Source organism: Plecotus auritus (assembly GCF_963455305.1).
Source record: "Plecotus auritus genome assembly, chromosome: 5".
Classification (NCBI taxonomy): Eukaryota; Metazoa; Chordata; class Mammalia; order Chiroptera; family Vespertilionidae; genus Plecotus; species Plecotus auritus.
In genome coordinates, this window is record NC_137776.1 from 80,883,172 (window position 1) to 80,901,822 (window position 18,651).

Consider the following 18,651-nt stretch of genomic DNA (forward strand, 5'->3'; position numbering starts at 1 on the left):
GAACCCCCACACTGATCCAGGACACCCTTCAGGGCAAACCAGCTGGCCCCCACACGTGCACCAGACATCTATCCTATCTAATAAAAGAGTAATATGCAGATTGACCATCACTTCAACACACACGATGGCTGCCCCCATGTGGTCAAAGATCCTGCCCCCAAGTGGACACAAGATGGCCAGCAGGGGAAGGTAGTTGGGAGGGACCAGGCCTGCAAGGGAGGGCAGTTGTGGGCGATCAGGCCAGCAGGGGAGGGCATTTGGGAGGGACCAGGCCTGCAAGGGAGGGCAGTTGTGGGCGATCAAGCCTGCAGGGGAGGGCAGTTAGGGGTGACCAGACCGGCAGAGGAGGGAAGTTGGGGGTGACCAGGCCTGCAGGGAAAGGCAGTTGGGGGGGACCCAGGCCTGCAGGGGAGAGCAGTTGTGGGGGACCAGCCCTGCAGGGGAGGGCAGTTAGGGGTGACCAGGCCTGCAGGGGAGGGCAGTTAGGGGCAAACAGGCTGGCAGGGGAGCAGTTAGGCAACAATCAGGCTGGCAGGGGAGTGGTCAGGGGGTGATCAGGCTGGCAGGCAGAAGCGGTTAGGGGCAATCAGCAAGGCAGGCAGGCGAGTAGTGGGGAACCAGCAGTCCTGGATTGTGAGAGGGATGTCCGACTGCCTGTTTAGGCCCCATCCCGGTGGGATCGGGCCTAAACGGGCAGGCGGACATCCCTCAAGGGGTCCTGGATTGGAGAAGGTGCAGGCTGGGCTGAGGGACACCCCCCCCCCATGCACGAATTTCGTGCACCGGGCCTCTAGTCTTTTAGATAATTATCATGTTTATTGCAATAATACCAATTTTTGAAACCAAGAAAAACAACTAATTCCACCGCTCTTATTCCTTTACAAATTATTCTAAATATGCCTTTTGTTTTGTTCTAATAATTACTTAAAAATTACTAACTTCATAAAATAAAAAAGGTAATTTTTTGGATCTCACTAAGCTGTATTTTAGAAAACAGAATATGCAGTTTGACAATGACGAGACTCAGAAAAAATATTATATTGTTTACAAATGTACAATCTGAGAATAAAGGAAACAATAGAACATGATTCTGACATACTCTAACCTAAATACTGACAAAAACAAAAAAGGTGGTTAGCATAAAACCATTAAGTTATTGCCATATTTGTCAATAATAAGTCTTTTAGAGTCTAATATGCAATTTGTCATAGTAAGTCTTTAAAGTTTTCTTTTTTTAGCAAATTCTTTCAGGAAAACAGTTTCAAATCACAGATACTATTAATTCTTCCTGAGAATTCTTGAGTAATCAGAAACCTTAATTGTAATATAAACCCTATTACTTTCCACTCTTTTTTCATCATTTAAATAAACTTTCTTTACATAGTATTATTTCTGAACCTAGCTTTACAAGCTTTTTAAACTTACATTTCATGTAATGCATTAAAAATACCACATTAGATCCAACTACTGAATTATAGAGAATACAGGGAGACATATTAAAAAACACCAGGATGACAAAATTAGGAAAATCCTGACTTTGGGACACTCTACAAGACAAATATGTAAAAACACAAGCAATATTTATGGGTCAGTTGGAAATATCAATATCAACTGGGTATCCTATCTAATAAAGAGGGAATATGCTAATTGACCAACACTCTGTCACAAAGATGGCTGCACCCACAGCTGAGGCCAAGTTCCCATGAGCAGCCTTAAGGAGCAATCAGCAGGGACCTAAGGCTATGCCCTATCCAGCCCCCGTGGGGCTTGACAGGGGACCCCAGGCCGCATCCCCCACCAGGCAGGGCTTGACAGGGGACCTCAGCCCACACCCCCCACCCAGCAGGGCTTGACGGGGACCTCAGGCCATGCCCCCCCAGTGCTGGGTCGGGGAACTCAGGCTGTGTCCTCGCCCAGCAGGGCTTGACGGGGGACCTCAATGTGCGCTTCCTGTCCTGGTGCTGGGCTAGGGGACCTCAGGCTGCTCCCCCTGCCCCAGGCCGGATGACCTCAGGCTGCGCCCCCCACCAGGTGGGGCTTGACAGGGGACCTCAAGGTGCACCCCCAGTGCTGGGTCAGGGGAACTTAGGCTGTGCCCCCACCCAGCGAGGCTTGACCGGGGACCTGAGGCTGCACCCCCTTGCAGGTGGGGCTTTACGGGGGACCTGAGGCTGCGCCCCCCACCCCCGCATGGCGGGGCTTGACGGGGAACCTAAGGCCATGCGCCCCACCCAACGGGGCTTGACAGGAAATCTCAGGCCCTGTCCCCCACCTGGCGAGGCTTGACGGGGGACCTCAAGGCACGCCCCCCGCCCCGGTCTGGACTGGGGGGATCTCAGGCCACGCACCCCGTCCTGGTGCCGGGCCAGGGGACCTGAGGCTATGCCCCCTGCCCGGCAGGGCTTGACAAGGGTGGGACTGGGCTGGTCTGGATATAACCCAATTGGGGGGGCGGTGCTGGCCGGGTCTGGGTCTCACGTGATTTTGAGGTGCCATGTGGGTGGCAGGGACTTAACTCTGGGTCCCGTGGTGAGCCTCAGACTCTGACAGGAGGAAGGTTTTCATATACATAATACTACTTTTCTTTCATCTCTGATACTTCTATTATAGAGAAAGGGCAAGTAGCAATATTAAATTATTTACTCTAATTAATCCCCTTTTAATGTGCACAAATTTCATGCACTGGGTCACTAGTTTGACATAATTAAGAAACTAACTTAAATTTTTTATTTTTATTTTTATTTTATTTTTTATTATTTTTTTAAAATAAATCTTTATTCAGATTATTACAATTATTTCTCCTTTTTTCCCCCATAGCTCCCCTCCACCCATTTCCCACCCCACCTTCTGCCCTTACCTACCCCCCACTGTCCTCATCCATAGGTGTATGACTTTTGTCCAGTCTCTTCATGAACCCCCCATACCCCTTTCCCCCTGAGAATTATCAGTCCACTCCCTTTCTATGCCCCTGATTCTATTATATTCACCAGATTATTCTGTTCCTCAGGTTTTTAATTCACTTGATTTTTAGGTTCACTTGTTGATAGATATGTATTTGTTGTTCATAATTTTTATCTTTCCTTTTTTCTTCTTCCTCTTCTTTAAGAATACCTTTCAGCATTTCATATAGTACTGGTTTGGTGGTGATGAACTCCTTTAGCTTTTTCTTGTCTGTGAAACTCTTTATCTGCCCTTCAATTCTGAATGATAGCTTTGCTGGGTAGAGTAATCTTGGTTGTAGGTTCTTGCTATTCATCACATTGAAAATTTCTTGCCACTCCCGTCTGGCCTGCATAGTTTCTGTTGAAAAGTCAGCTGACAGTCGTATGGGTGCTCCCTTGTAGGTAACTAACTGTTTTTCTCTTGCTGCTTTTAATATTCTCTCTTTGTCTTTTGCTCTTGGCATTTTAATTATGATGTGTCTTGGTGTAGTCCTCTTTGGATTCCTTTTGTTTGGGGTTCTGTGGGCTTCCTGGACTTGTAAGTCTATTTCTTTCACCAGGTGGGGGAAATTTTCGGTCATTATTTCTTCAAATAGGTTTTCAGTATCTTGCTCTCTCTCTTCTTCTGGCACCCCCATAATTCTGATGTTGGTACGCTTGAAGTTGTCCCAGAGTTTTCTTACATTATCTTCAACTTTTTGGATTTTTTTTTTTTGCTTTTTGCTTTTTCGGTTGAGTGTTTTTTGCTTCTTTGTATTTCAATTCTTTGACTTGATTTTTGTGTTCCTCTTGTCTGTTTTTGGGTCTCTGTATAATATTTTTTATTTCAGTCAGTGTATGTTTAATTTCTAGTTGGTCCTTTTTCATCTCTTCGAGGGTCTCGTTATATTTATCGGCCTTTTCTAGGATATTCTTAAAAAGCCTTATAACCGTGGTTTTGAATTCTATATCCAGTCGTTTGCTTTCCTCCATTTCTTTCGTTTGTGATCTGATTCTTAGATGCCGCATTTTCACTGCTTCTCTGAGTTGGTAGATTTGTGTGCTAGGTTTCCAATTTGGCCCAGTGGGTCTGCCTCCCCAGTTAACCTGAGGTGGACACTCTTGGTGCACACCTTTGTGGACTGTGTGTACAGCCTTGTTGTAATTAAGTCTTTATTGTTATTGGTATCACTGGGAAGAATTGACCTCCGGGCCAGTTGGCTGTAAGGATCAGCTGTGTCTATGCTGGGAGAAGTTCGGTGCTGGAGACAGCCTTATAGGATTAGACTTGCCAAATTGCAATAGCCTCTGTGCTCAGCTTGGATGGGGTGGAGTCTCAGTCTTGGCTTCCCGTCAGCCTTGCCCTTGCGCACTTCAGACCTCTGCTTTCCCAGCTCCCGATTCTCCGCCCGAGAGTCCAGACCCCCCCCACAAGAGCGTGGGTCCCCAGGGGCTCGCCTGGAACTGGGGCTCACTTCAGTCAGAACTGGGGTTCAGTGCCTTCAGGAGCCTCTGACTCCCTTCCACTAGGGAAAGCCTGTGGCAACCTCCGCAGCCTTTGTGCGCACTGGCGCGAGCGGACTTTCAGTCCTCCGCCTTCCCGGCTCCCGAGTCTCCGCCTGTGAGTCCAGACTCCCCCCACAAGAGCGTGGGTCCCCAGGGGCTCGCCTGGAACTGGGGTTCACTGCAGTCAGAACTGGGGCTCACTTCAGTCATAACTGGGGTTCAGTGCCGTCAGGAGCCTCTGACTCCCTTCCGCTAGGGAAAGCCTGTGGCAACCTCCGCAGCCTTTGCGCGCACTGGCGCGAGCGGACTTTCAGTCCTCCGCCTTCCCCGGCTCCCGAGTCTCCGCCTGAGAGTCCAGAGTTCCCCCACAAGAGCGTGGGTCCCCAGGGGCTCGCCCGGAACTGGGGTTCAGTGCAGTCAGAACTGGGGTTCAGTGCGGTCGGGGGCTCCCTTCCCCCTTCCGCCAGAGAAAGTCAGCCAGGCTCTCAGCCGCCCTTCCTCTCTGCGCGCACAAAGACCCTTTGCCGTACCTCCAATTCTCTGTGAGCTTTTCTCTATCCTTCTAGTTGTAGAATTTTCACTCAGTCAGCTTTCCTGCGGTTCTGGATGGTGTCCGTTCTGTCTTTTAGTTGTAGTTTTGAAATTGTTGTGCGAGGCAGCAGTTTAGGTGTTTACCTATGCCGCCATCTTGGTTTCTCCCTAACTGTTAAATTTTTAAAGATGTGAAACAGTATTATAATTATGTGAGTTTTTAAAAAACCTTTCATTAGCCCTGGCCAGGTAGCTCAGTTGGTTAGAGTGTCATCCCAATACACCAAGGTTGGGGCTTCGATCTGGGTCAGGGTACATATAAAAATTAGCCAATGAATGCATGAATAAATGGAAAAACAACGTGATGCTTCTCTCTCTCTGCTCCCCCTACCTAAAAACAATAAATATTTTTTTAAAACCCACATGTTTTAGGGATACTTATACTGAAATACTCATGAATGAAATTATATGAAATCTGGATTTTTTTCAAAAGAATATGGGAGGAGGATGAAATAGAAGTTTAGATGAAAAGAGATTAATCATTAGTTAATAACTGTAGAAGCTAAGTGATAAGTAGAAGATGAGTACACTCTCATTATAAATATTTAAAAATGTCCACAATAAAATGTTATGAAATGATTCTCTAATTCAGGTGACAATTCTTCAATTAGTAAGAATTAAAGTTCTATTGTTTTTTGGTGGCAGTAACTCAGTGTGGTTCAATAAAAGGGAAAAAGAAAAAAGTGTAAAGGGAAGATTTCATAAAAAGTAAGTTTGGACCATATGACAAAATGTAAAAATAGTACTTTCTGAAATTAATGTTAATTATGATTGGACTGTGTTTATGTGAGTATTTGCTACCTGTGGAAATAATACAGCAGCTTGACAATTTGTACTAGTAAATGTGGCATTACTGGGGAGAACAGAAAATTTTGCCAAAAGCTGAAAGGATTTTTTGGTTCAAACTGGGGTAAATGTACCCTTGGGCCATGTAGTGCTTCACACCCTGATCTTGTTCACTAAACACATTCTAATAGCCTAATCAAGTTATGAGACACATGGATGATAGGAGGCCACCAAGAATAGGAATTAGAAGCCCCAAGTCACTGAGATAAGCGATATGTCCCATATCACTACATTAAAAATTGTTATTCCAGTTTACCAGACTAGTGGGTTTTGGTTTTGATTATCCCTTAGATTAGGTAAATGAATTACAAAACTGAGTTCTAAGACTACTAATCTCCCCCAATAAAGAAAAAGACACTTTAAGGCACACATACTTGACAATAAGCAGCCTTCTTAAATCTCTTAAATACCTATTTTCAATGATCTAATTTGCCTTCCACATAGGCAGAAATATAACACATTAGAGGAAAAAAAGCATAGGAGTCAGCTTTTAAATACCACTCTCACTTTAAGGCCCTGGCTGGTGTCGCTCAGTTGTTAGAGCAGCCGTGGGCAAACTACGGCCCGTGGGCCGGATCCGGCCCGTTCGGCTGTTCTATCCGGCCCGCGGAGCCGAAAGAGCAGAGGGTTCTCTTGCTCTCCCCTCCGCTCCTTTACTTTGAATTTATATTAGTTCACACTCCATCCATGCTTTTGTTCCAGCCCTCCGGTCCAGTTTAAGAACCCATTGTGGCCCTCGAGTCAAAAAGTTTGCCCACCCCTGGGTTAGAGCGTCACCCTGCACACCAAAGGGTCTCAGGTTCGATATCTGGTCAAGGACACATAACTGGGTTGCAGGTTCATCCCAGGGGCATGTGCGGGAGGCAACCAATTGATGTGTCTCTCCCACTCTCTCTCCTTCTATCCCTCTTCCCCACTTTCTACTTTCTCAAAAAAAAAAAAAAAATCAATGGGAAAAATATCCTTGGGTGAGGATTAACAAAGCCAACAAACAAAAAACCACAAATATATAATATTCACAAAAGGGAGCGACTTCAAAAATTCCTCCTTTGTAAGACAAGATAGAAATAGAAAGAAGGGGACTTCTTAAAGTAAAACACCAGGCCCAGCTGGTGTGGCTCAGTGGTTGAGCATCGACCTAAGAACCAGGAGGTCACAGTTCCATTCCTGGTCAGGGCACATACCAGGGTCATGGGCTGGGTGGGCTCGGTGGCAGATCACTGATTCTCTCTCATCACTGATGTTTCTATCTCTCTCTCCCTCTCCCTTCCTCTCTAAAATCAATAAAATATATTAAAAAAAAAATACCAGGCCTAATCCTTAAAGTTCATATTCTACCCTTGAGTAGAAAAATAAAGTATCAGTCTCATGACCTGTTTGGTCTGAAACTCCCTGAAAAGTACTGACTTAGCCCGGCCCATATGGCTCAATGGTTGAATGTTGACCTATGAACCAGGAGGTCGCTGGTTCAGTTCCCAGTCAGGGCACATGCCTGGGTTGCTGGCTCAATCCCTGGTGGGGAGTGTGCAGGGGGTAGCTGATCAAAGATTCTCTCATCATTGATGTTTCTATTTCTCTTTCCCTCTCCCTTCTTCTCTGAAATAAATTTTTTTTTTAAAAAAGTACTGACTTAAAACCTATGAATGTGTAAATTAAAACGAATTAATATAAACTTTCAAAGGTATTGAACGTCATGGCAACAAACATGAGTCTTGCCACTTACACCAATTGTTTTGCCATACTTTTTAGGAGTTTTTTCTCAGTGTATGGAACAGCCAATCAAATTGCTGCAAAATACCTCTACAGCAAGCATGTCAAACTCTCGGCTGATGGGCCGCATGTTTGACATACTTGGGAGCAATGGAGATTGACAAATGACATAAATATCCAACAAGTTTCTTCTTTTGGGTTTTCTACAATGTTCACCTATAATCATCTATGATAATTCATAGGTAGAATTCCCCTTTGCTCCAGTCATTTATTTCCTCATTTTTACTGTATTTTGGAATCAAAGCCATGATGGAAAAAATGATAATCACATTACATATTTTTAAAATCAGAAACCTAATCAGAAGCCTACTGCAGTTTACCAAAGTGTGAAGAATTAATATATATAACCCTTTATGAATGCCTAAAAATGGCCTTTTATGGGGCAGTATCGATGCCACTTTGATTAGATCATGTTAATTATCTGGCATGCCATAGTATGGGTGAAAATTAATGCTTGGTATTAGATATATTTATTAGATACTCTTGCAAATTCAAGTTATGTTGCGTTCCTATCTATTGTAATGACTTTTGATATTAAATACTTGACCTAGTGGTAAGGACCAAGGATTTGGGTGTCAGAAGGCAGCACAGGTTTGAGTTCAAAGTCCACTTATTTTGTATGACTTTAACATTTATCTGGCTGTCAGCTCTCCCATGAATATCACCTGTCTTGCCAAACTATGATAAAAAGACTTGGTCAAATAATTGAAAATACAAATAAAAAATATACAACTTCATTAACAATCAAAGAACCAAATTAAAATGAGATACGTCACCATTTATGAAAACAATAAAAATGAGTCAGTAGCCCTAGCTGGTTTGGCTCAGTGGATAGAACCTGTGGACTGAAGGGTTCTGGGTTCAATTCCGGTCAAGGGCACATGCCTGGGTTGTGGGCTCGATCCCCCAGTGGGGGGTGTGTAGGAGGCAGCCAATCAATCATTCTCTCTCATCATTGATGTTTCTGTCTCTCTCTCTCCCTTCCTCTCTCTAAAATCAATTAAAAAAATAAAAATAAAAAGCCATGAAAAAAAAGGAAAACGAGTCAGTAGCCACTGGGATTGTAAATCAAAGGAAGATTTTATCAAAAGGTACCAAGGACCTTAAAAAAGGTTATATCTTGGAAGCAACCCAAGTGTCCATCAATAGATGAGTGAATAAAAAAGCTCTGGTACCTATATACAATGGAATATTACTTGGCTATAAAATAGAATGAAATCTTACTATTTATAATAGCATGGATGGACACAGGGGTGGGCAAACTTTTTGACTCGAGGGCCACAATGGGTTCTTAAACTGGACCGGAGGGCCGGAACAAAAGCATGGATGGAGTGTTTGTGTGAACTAATATAAATTCAAAGTAAAGGAGTGGAGGGGAGAGCAAGAGAACCGGATAGAACAGCCGGATCCGGCCCGCAGGCCGTAGTTTGCCCACGGCTGAAGAGGATAGTACTATGCTCAGTGAATAAGTCACTCAACTTAGTCAGAGAAAGACAAATACCATATTTCACTTATATGGAAATCTAAAGAACAAAATAAATGAACAAAATAGAAACAGACTCAAAGACTCAGAGAGCGAACTGCTGGTTGTCAGAGGGGAGAGGGGTTTGGGACTGGGTGAAAGAGGTGAAGGGATTAAGAAGCACAATTGGTAGCTACAAAATAGTCAAGGGAATGTAAGTAAAGCATAAGGAATATAGTCGATAATATTGAGATGACTGTATGTTATCAGTTGGGGTACTGGAAATATCGAGAGAAACATTATGTAAAGTATATGACTATTTAACCACTAAGCTGTACACCTGAAAGCAATACAAAATAATATTGAGCCCTAGCTGGTTTGGCTCAGTGGATAGAGGGTTGGACTGTGGACTGCAGAGTCCCAGATTCGATTCTGGTCAAGGGCACATGCCTGGGTTGGGGACTCTATCCCCAGTAGGGGGCATGCAGGAGGCAGCCAATCATGATTCTCTCTCATCATTGACCTTTTTATCTCCCTCTCTCCCCCTTCCTCTCTAAAATCAATACAAATATATTAAAACAAACAAAAACAACAAAATAACATTGAAAGAAAAAATAAAAAAAATTGTTTTTATTGACTTCAGAAGAAGGAAGGAGAATGAGATAGAAATATCAATGAGGAGAATCATTGATCAGCTGCCTCCTGCAAGCCTCCTACTGGGGATTGAGCCTGCAACCCAGGCATGTGCCCTGACTGGGAACCGAACCGTGATCTCCTGGTTCATGGGTTGGCACTCAACTATTGAACCACACCAGCTGGGCAGAAAAACAAACAAAAAGAAACCCAACAACACCATATTTTTGACCTGTTAATTACCTTCTAAGGACTCTATGCCAAGGAAGAAATTCAAGTTGCACTCAAGATGAATCAATAAAGTGTGTGTGTGGGGGAAATGGATATGTCCTACATGTCTATAACAGGCTAAATAAATTCTTGCATATTTATAAAATTGAGCAAAATATATCCAGTAGAATCTCAACTATGTTAAAATTATATATGAAAAGAAAAAAGACTAACAGAAAAATGTGAATATGAAAACAGTAGTCAATTTAGGATTATGGGACTATGGCTGATTTTTTTTTAATTCTTGATAATTTATACTTTTTTTTTTTTATTTTCCAAAAAGGCATGCATGTATTTTGTAATTATAAAAAATAAACACTAAAAATATTCTATGACAAATGCCTAAAAAGCTAGACTTTTAAACCTTCATTTAATTTGAGGGTCAGATGCTCAGCCAGTCTTGCTATCTCTGGAAGAATATACTAGCTTTCTGCCTTATAAGCTTTTTGCAAGTCAAGGTGATTTCTACATTGTAAATTTTTGTGATAAGGGTATCTATTTAGGACAATGTAAATAAACTTTCAACTATTTAGAATTTGACCAAACTATATACTCAGTTAATGAAATTAATGTCAAATGAAACTTTTATTGGAAAAAATTTTGGATTTTTCCCTTAAACGCAAATGGCCTATTTTTCTGGGCTTTCCAGTTAAATGCTCAAATTTATAGAAATATTTACTTATAGTTCACCTATTTCCAAATGTGAAATATTTTACAAAACCAAATAGACTAAAAACCAGAAAAATACTTAACAAAACAAAAAGAAGTTGGGACATGTGGGACAAGATTGTTGCTTTTATTGAGAACTCTAATCTATCTGTTTCCTGACAGCCAAGATAAAATGGTGGACCCAGAGGACTCTACAACTCTGCCAGAATGATAAAGGAAGAAAGCATTTAAGCCTTTGGCAGGTAATGGACTACAAACATATCCTAATTGTATTCTATGATTATGATGAATTTAAAGCAAGTAGTTAATCATAGAGAAATCTAGTCCTTTGAAACAAGATACTAGTATAAGACACAGTTCATATTTTACTAGGGACCTGAGGGGCTGGGGTGGAAATCTCGCCTCAGAGAGGATTATCTCCAATTAGATAGAGGACCAGTGCACGAAATTCGTGCACGGGGGGGCGGGGGTGTGCTTGGGGGTGGGGGTGTCCCTCAGCCCAGCCTGCACCCTCTCCAATCTGGGACCCCTCGAGGGATGTCCGACTGCCTGATTAGGCCCGATCCCAGCAGGCAGTCGGACATTCCTCTAACAATCCAGGACTGCTGGCTCCCAACTGCTCGCCTGCCTGATTGTTCCTAACTGCTTCTGCCTGCCAGCCTGATCACCCCCTAACCACTCCCCTGCCAGCCTGATCGACGCCTAACTGCTCTCCTGCTGGCCTGATTGCCCCTAACTGACCTCCCCTGCTGGCCTGGTCACCCCTAACTGTCCTCCCCTGCAGGCCTGGTTGCCCCCAACTGCCCTCCCCTTCTGGCCAGCTTGTGTGTTGGAGTGATGATCAATTTGCATATTACCTCTTTATTATATAGGAGGATAGGTAGAATGCATAATTACCTGCAGTAAGAGTTCACATTTTCCCTAAAAATGAACTTTGTATTTGTTAAGTGCTTGTGTGAGATCCAAGGGTCTATACTACACATTTCACATAAAAGATGCCTTTGGCTTGAGAACTGTAAAAGCAGCTATTATTTTTTATTATTTGTTAATCCTTACCTGAGGATATTTTTTCCATTGATTTTTTTTTTTTTAGAGAATGAAAAGGAGGGAGGGAAGGGAATGAGGGAGAAGGAGAGGGAAAGAGAGAATGTGAGAAAGACACATCAACTGGTTGCCTCCCACAGGCACCATGACCGGGGTTCAGGGATCAAATCTGAAACCCAGGTAAATGCCCTTGACCAGGAATAGAACCTGGGACCCTTTGGTGTGAGGGACAATGCTCTAACCACTAACCAGACTAGCAAGGTCAGGGCAGCTATTAAACACATTCAACCACAATGTTATCCTTCGTGCTCCTGGGAGAATGCTGGATTTTGAGAGGGGCCATATTTGACCGACACAGTAGAATGAACCAGTTAACATCAAAAGCAGTTGTGTCAGTGGGTCTGCTGGGTATATAACTTTAGTAGTGCACTGAAGTGGTGGAAAACATCTCCCCAGTATAGCTGATCCTAAGCTGCTCTTTTGGAAATAATTTAGCCACTTATTAAGTCGCCTCCTGAGTGAGGCCATAAAAATGCCTTGGCAATGAGGACACTGCTTATACAACTAAGAACAGAGATCCAATTCCCCAAACAGCTTCGCCAAATCTTTTATGTATAATTTCAAAAGACAGAATGCCACAATACTATAATTTCATTTTTTTTGAATTAAAATTTCACCTATTACAAAATGACTTCTGGCATGACAGCATGAGTTCTGTTAACCTGCACCCCACTGAAACTGGTGAAAACTATAAAAATGCAACTACTCAAAGCCGCTGGAAATGGACTACAGGATGAACAGCAAATAAGAACACCTTTAAAAACATGATTAGAAATGTGGGTCTTATATTTGAACTAAGATGCTTTCTCTGTTCCTTGTCTAGATTCATTAACGTACAGAGTCTACTCCAGATAACTTGTAGTCAGGAACACAGAGCTCCCTCTCCCACAGCACACAAAGGGCTTTCTTCCACAAAGGAGAAGTAATATGTCAGTTTTGTCCTCCTGCCTCCAGTACCTGTTGTTGAAGTTGATAGATGGAAACTCCTTTCCCCCTAACTCCCACTTATGAAACAGAAGGTCTATTGACATACTGAGATATGACATACTGAGAATACTGGGGCCCTGGCCTGATCACTTTTTTGTTGTTGTTAATCTTCACTTGAGGATATTTTTTCCATTGATTTTTATTTTTTTATTTTATTTTTTAAAATATACTTTATTGATATTTTACAGAGAGGAAGGGAGAGGGATAGAGAGCTAGAAACATCGATGAGAGAGAAACATCGATCAGCTGCCTCCTGCACACCCCCTACTGGGGATGTGCCCGCAACCAGGGTACATGCCCTTGACCGGAATCGAACCCGGGACCCTTCAGTCCGCAGGCCGATGCTCTATCCACTGAGCCAAACCGGTTTCGGCTCCATTGATTTTTAGAGAGAGAGTGAAAGAGAGGAATGAGGGGAGAAAGAGAAAGAGAGACAGAGAGAGAAACACATCGATTGGTTGCCTCCTATATATATATGTGTCCCAACAGGGGAATGAACCTGCAACCCAGGTACGTGCCCTCGACCGGGAATCTAACCCAAGACCCTTCAGCGTGCAGGCCAACGCTTTGCCACTGAGCCACACCAGCCAGGGCAAGGCATGATCACTTTTGCTCCAGTTCTTGGTGATTCCATGTCAGGAAAGGCAAGCTTAGGACCCTAGGCTGTGGTCCCTCACTTTTCAAGTGCTCAGATCATAAAGGACGCTGCCACTTGGAGAGAAGCTTACCACTGTCCACATCCCCAGCTCCAGAAATTTTTCTGGGGAGAAAACAGGCCATAAAACAGATAGCACCTAATGTCTTCTCAAAAGAACTGACTTCAATTGCAACAGAGAGGGAAGACGTTCAAGCCTAGGGTAATCTCAAGAAGAGCACAGGCTGGCCTGGCTGATGTGGCTCAGTGATTGAGTATTGACTCATGAACCAAAAGGTCCCTGGTTCGATTCCTGGTCAGGGCACATGCCTGGGTTTTGGCTTGATCCCTGGTGGGGGGCGTGTAGGAGGCAGCCAATAGATGTTTCTCTCTCATTGATGTTTCCATCTCTCCATTCCTCTCCCTTCCTCTCTCTAAAATAAATTTTAAAAAATTAATAATCTTAAAAAAAAAAGAATAGTACAGATTGTAGTAGACAACTGTGAGGTGATTCAGGATTCAGGCTAAACTTAGGCCTGCTGGTTTGAAGGAGGAAACCAGGTAAAAAGAGAGCTGGACAGAGCCTTCCTGAGGTCAGAATAAAAATCAAACACTGACCCCAGAAATTTCTCCTTCACAGGAGTCATATTTTAATTGGAATATTTTGTAGGGCAACTTAGGAATCAGGGATTGTTGAAAACAGCAGAGTAATCAGCTGGCAGTTAGTGGAGTTTAACAGTTGGGTGTTGTCAAGGAAGAAAGGAACAGAGTCCTGCCAAAACCACTGTCACCCCAGGATTACTATGAGAATACCCAAAGCTTTCCCTGCTTGAGAACAGCATCAGAGGTTGAACCCTGGAGGTGGGGGAGCGGGGAGCGGAAGGGGGAATTAAATAGATGTCACTAAAATAACCCAGTCACTGACAAGAGAAACCAAGATGGCGGCATAGGTAAACACCTAAACTGCTGCCTCGCACAACAATTTCAAAACTACAACTAAAAGACAGAACGGACACCATCCAGAACCGCAGGAAAGCTGACTGAGTGAAAATTCTACAACTAGAAGGAAGGAGAAAAGCTCACAGAGAATTGGAGGTACGGCAAAGGGTCTTGGTGCGCGCAGAGAGGAAGGGCGGCGGAGTGCCTGGCTGGCTTTCTCTGGCGGAAGGGGGAAGGGAGCCCCCGACCGCATTGAACCCCAGTTCTGACTGCACTGAACACCTATTCCGGGCGAGCCCCTGGGGACCCACGCTCTTGTGGGGGGAGTCTGGACTCTCGGGCGGAGACTCGGGAGCCGGGGAAGGCGGAGGACTGAAAGTCCGCTCGCGCCAGTGCGCGCAAAGGCTGCGGAGGTTGCCACAGGCTTTCCCTAGCGGAAGGGAGTCAGAGGCTCCTGACGGCACTGAACCCCAGTTCTGACTGAAGTGAGCCCCAGTTCTGACTGCAGTGAACCCCAGTTCCAGGCGAGCCCCCGGGGACCCACGCTCTTGTGGGGGGAGTCTGGACTCTCGGGCGGAGACTCGGGAGCCGGGGAAGGCGGAAGACTGAAAGTCCGCTCGCGCCAGTGCGCACAAAGGCTGCGGGAGGCTGCCACAGGCTTTCCCTAGCGGAAGGGAGTGAGAGGCTCCTGACGGCACTGAACACCAGTTCTGACTGAAGTGAGCCCCAGTTCTGACTGCAGTGAACCCCAGTTCCAGGCGAGCCCCCGGAGACCCACGCTCTTGTGGGGGGAGTCTGGACTCTCGGGCGGAGAATCGGGAGCCGGGAAGGCAGAGGACTGAAGGCACACACGTGCTAGCAAGGGCAAGGCTGATGGGAAGCCAAGACTGAGACTCCACCCCATCCAAGCTGAGCACAGAGGCTATTGCAATTTGGCAAGTCTAATCCTATAAGGCTGTCTCCAGCACCAAACTTCTCCCAGCATAGACACAGCTGATCCTTACAGCCAACTGGCCTGGAGGTCAATTCTTCCCAGTGATACCAACAACAATAAAGACTTAATTACAACAAGGCTGTACACACAGTCCACAAAGGTGTGCACCAAGAGTGTCCACCTCAGGTTAACTGGGGAGGCAGACCCACTGGGCCAAATTGGAAACCTAGCACACAAATCTAACAACTCAGGGAAGCAGTGAAAATGCGGCGTCTAAGAATCAGATCACAAACGAAAGAAATGGAGGAAAACAAACGACTGGATATAGAATTCAAAACCACGGTTATAAGGCTTTTTAAGAATATCCTAGAAAAGGCCGATAAATATAACGAGACCCTCGAAGAGATGAAAAAGGACCAACTAGAAATTAAACATACACTGACTGAAATAAAAAATATTATACAGAGACCCAAAAACAGACAAGGGGAACACAAAAATCAAGTCAAAGAATTGAAATACAAAGAAGCAAAAAACACTCAACCGAAAAAGCAAAAAGCAAAAAAAAAAATCCAAAAAGTTGAAGATAATGTAAGAAGACTCTGGGACAACTTCAAGCGTACCAACATCAGAATTATGGGGGTGCCAGAAGAAGAGAGAGAGCAAAATACTGAAAACCTATTTGAAGAAATAATGACCGAAAACTTCCCCCACCTGGTGAAAGAAATAGACTTACAAGTCCAGGAAGCCCACAGAACCCCAAACAAAAGGAATCCAAAGAGGACTACACCAAGACACATCATAATTAAAATGCCAAGAGCAAAAGACAAAGAGAGAATATTAAAAGCAGCAAGAGAAAAACAGTTAGTTACCTACAAGGGAGCACCCATACGACTGTCAGCTGACTTTTCAACAGAAACTATGCAGGCCAGATGGGAGTGGCAAGAAATTTTCAATGTGATGAATAGCAAGAACCTACAACCAAGATTACTCTACCCAGCAAAGCTATCATTCAGAATTGAAGGGCAGATAAAGAGTTTCACAGACAAGAAAAAGCTAAAGGAGTTCATCACCACCAAACCAGTATTATATGAAATGCTGAAAGGCATTCTTAAAGAAGAGGAAGAAGAAAAAAGGAAAGATAAAAATTATGAACAACAAATACATATCTATCAACAAGTGAACCTAAAAATCAAGTGAATTAAAAACCTGAGGAACAGAATAATCTGGTGAATACAATAGAATCAGGGGCATAGAAAGGGAGTGGACTGATAATTCTCAGGGGGAAAGGGGTATGGGGGGGTTCATAAAGAGACTGGACAAAAATCATACACCTATGGATGAGGACAGTGGGGGGTAGGTAAGGGCAGAAGGTGGGGTGGGAAATGGCTGGAGGGGAACTATGGGGGAAAAAAGGAGAAATAATTGTAATAATCTGAATAAAGATTTATTAAAAAAAAAAAATAAAATAAAATAAAATAACCCAGTCACTGACTATAAACAAATACACAAGCAAACAATAGGAGATACCCAGAGTTACTACAATATATTATTACAAGAGATGCAAAGAAACAGGAAAGTATGACCAATACCTTAGAAAAGCAGGGAACAGAAACTCCCTATGAGAATGAACAATTTTTCACATTTATCAGAAAAAAACCACAACGCAATCAAAGGAAACCATGATTAAGGAAGTAAAGAAAGAATGGTAACAATGCTGCATTAACAATTAGAAAATATTAATAAAGACATAGAAATCATCTATCCTGAGTTAGTAGTAATTATGTAAGCTGAAGAACACAGAGGGAAAATAAAAAACCGGAGAGGCCCTGGCCGGTGTGGCTAAGCAGTTAAGAGTATCAGCTCATGCACCAAAGGGTCACAGGATTGATTCTTGGTCAAGTGCAGTACCTGGGTTGCAGGTTCAATACGCAGCCCTGGTCTGGGCCTGGGCCTGGGCCTCCTGCGTGTCCCCCACTGAGGGCTAAGCCCACAACCCAGGCATGTGCCCTGAGCAGAATCGGACCAGGGACCTTCCAGCTCATGGGTTGAAGCTCAACCACTGAGCAACACCAGCCGGGCACAATACACTCTTTGATGCTGGGCAGCAGCAGTGGCTGTAGCTTTAGTCAGGCATATGATCACAAGGGTAAATAACTGACACTCTATAGTGTATTCGCTGTTAGATGATTTTGCCCAACTGTAGCTTAATGTGAGTATTCTGAGCATGTTTAAGGTAGGCTGGCTAAGCTATTATGTAGGTTAGGTGTATTAAAAATATTTTCTACTTATGATATTTTCAACTTAGGATGGGTTTATCAGAACTTAACCCCATCATAAATCAAAGAGCATCTATAAGTGAAAATATTCCTTATATGCTTCAAAATACTGCGGGGACACAATATAATCACTGATGCTCAAGACTGTGGCTCCAAATCAGCAACAAATAGTTTAACTATTTTTAGTGTGCTCTACTTAAGAATACAGGCAAGTATCTATTTTAGAATATGGAATTTCCATACACAAAGTATAGACACGTAATCCCTCACACCAATCCTCTGAAGTATTATTCCAATTTTATAAACGAGACAACCGAAGTGCAAAAAGTCTAACTTGCCTAAAGTTGCACAGGCTTGAAGTCAGGTTTTGTTTAGATATCAAAGCTGTGTTCTTAATAACCACATCATGATAACTAATGCCTAATGGCACAAGATTCAATGATCCAAAAAAAGTAGCTAATTAGACCATCTCATGCCCTGATATTATCAGATTAGTGAGATTCCATGATGAAGAGCCTCAAGGAATATGTCATAGATTTGGGCTTTTGATAAAATGGCACTACAACCAACCAGGCAGGCAGTTATAAGTACAGCGTGGTAAAATAAACAAACATAAGCTGGCAGAAAAAAAAATCTATTGTATTAGTTGTAATACTAAATAACTAAATATTAATCATAAATGGATTAAACTCTCTCATTATATACAAACTAGTGGCCCGGTGCATGGATTTGTGCACATTGAAAAGAAATTAATTAGAAGGTGGCTGGCAGGGTGGAACTGGGCGAGAAGGGCTGACATGCCCTGGAGCCAACCTCCCGCAGTACCTCCCCAGCCAGCTGTGCTGTGGCTCCAAGGCCGTCTGCGGAGTGAGTGGGGATCCCTCCGGCAGGTGGGACCCCTTGGCCTGGCCTGCAGGGATCGGACTGAAACCGGCTCTCTGACATCCCCCGAGGGGTCCCAGAGTGCGAGAGGACACTCTGCAAAGTTGCTGTCGCTCGGCAGCTTCTGTGTTGAGCGTCTGCCCCCTGGTGGTCAGGTCGCATCCAACCTACCAGCCAGTCAGTTGGCTGGACGGTTGCTTAGCCTTATATATATATATATAGACTAG

At 43.8% G+C, this 18,651-nt stretch overlaps 1 protein-coding gene across 4 annotated transcripts in view; it reads right to left on the minus strand.

Moving 5' to 3' along the window:
• Positions 1-18,651, minus strand: part of R3HDM1 (R3H domain containing 1) — a 145,084-nt gene that overhangs the window by 21,389 nt on the left and 105,044 nt on the right. The window lies entirely within an intron of this gene.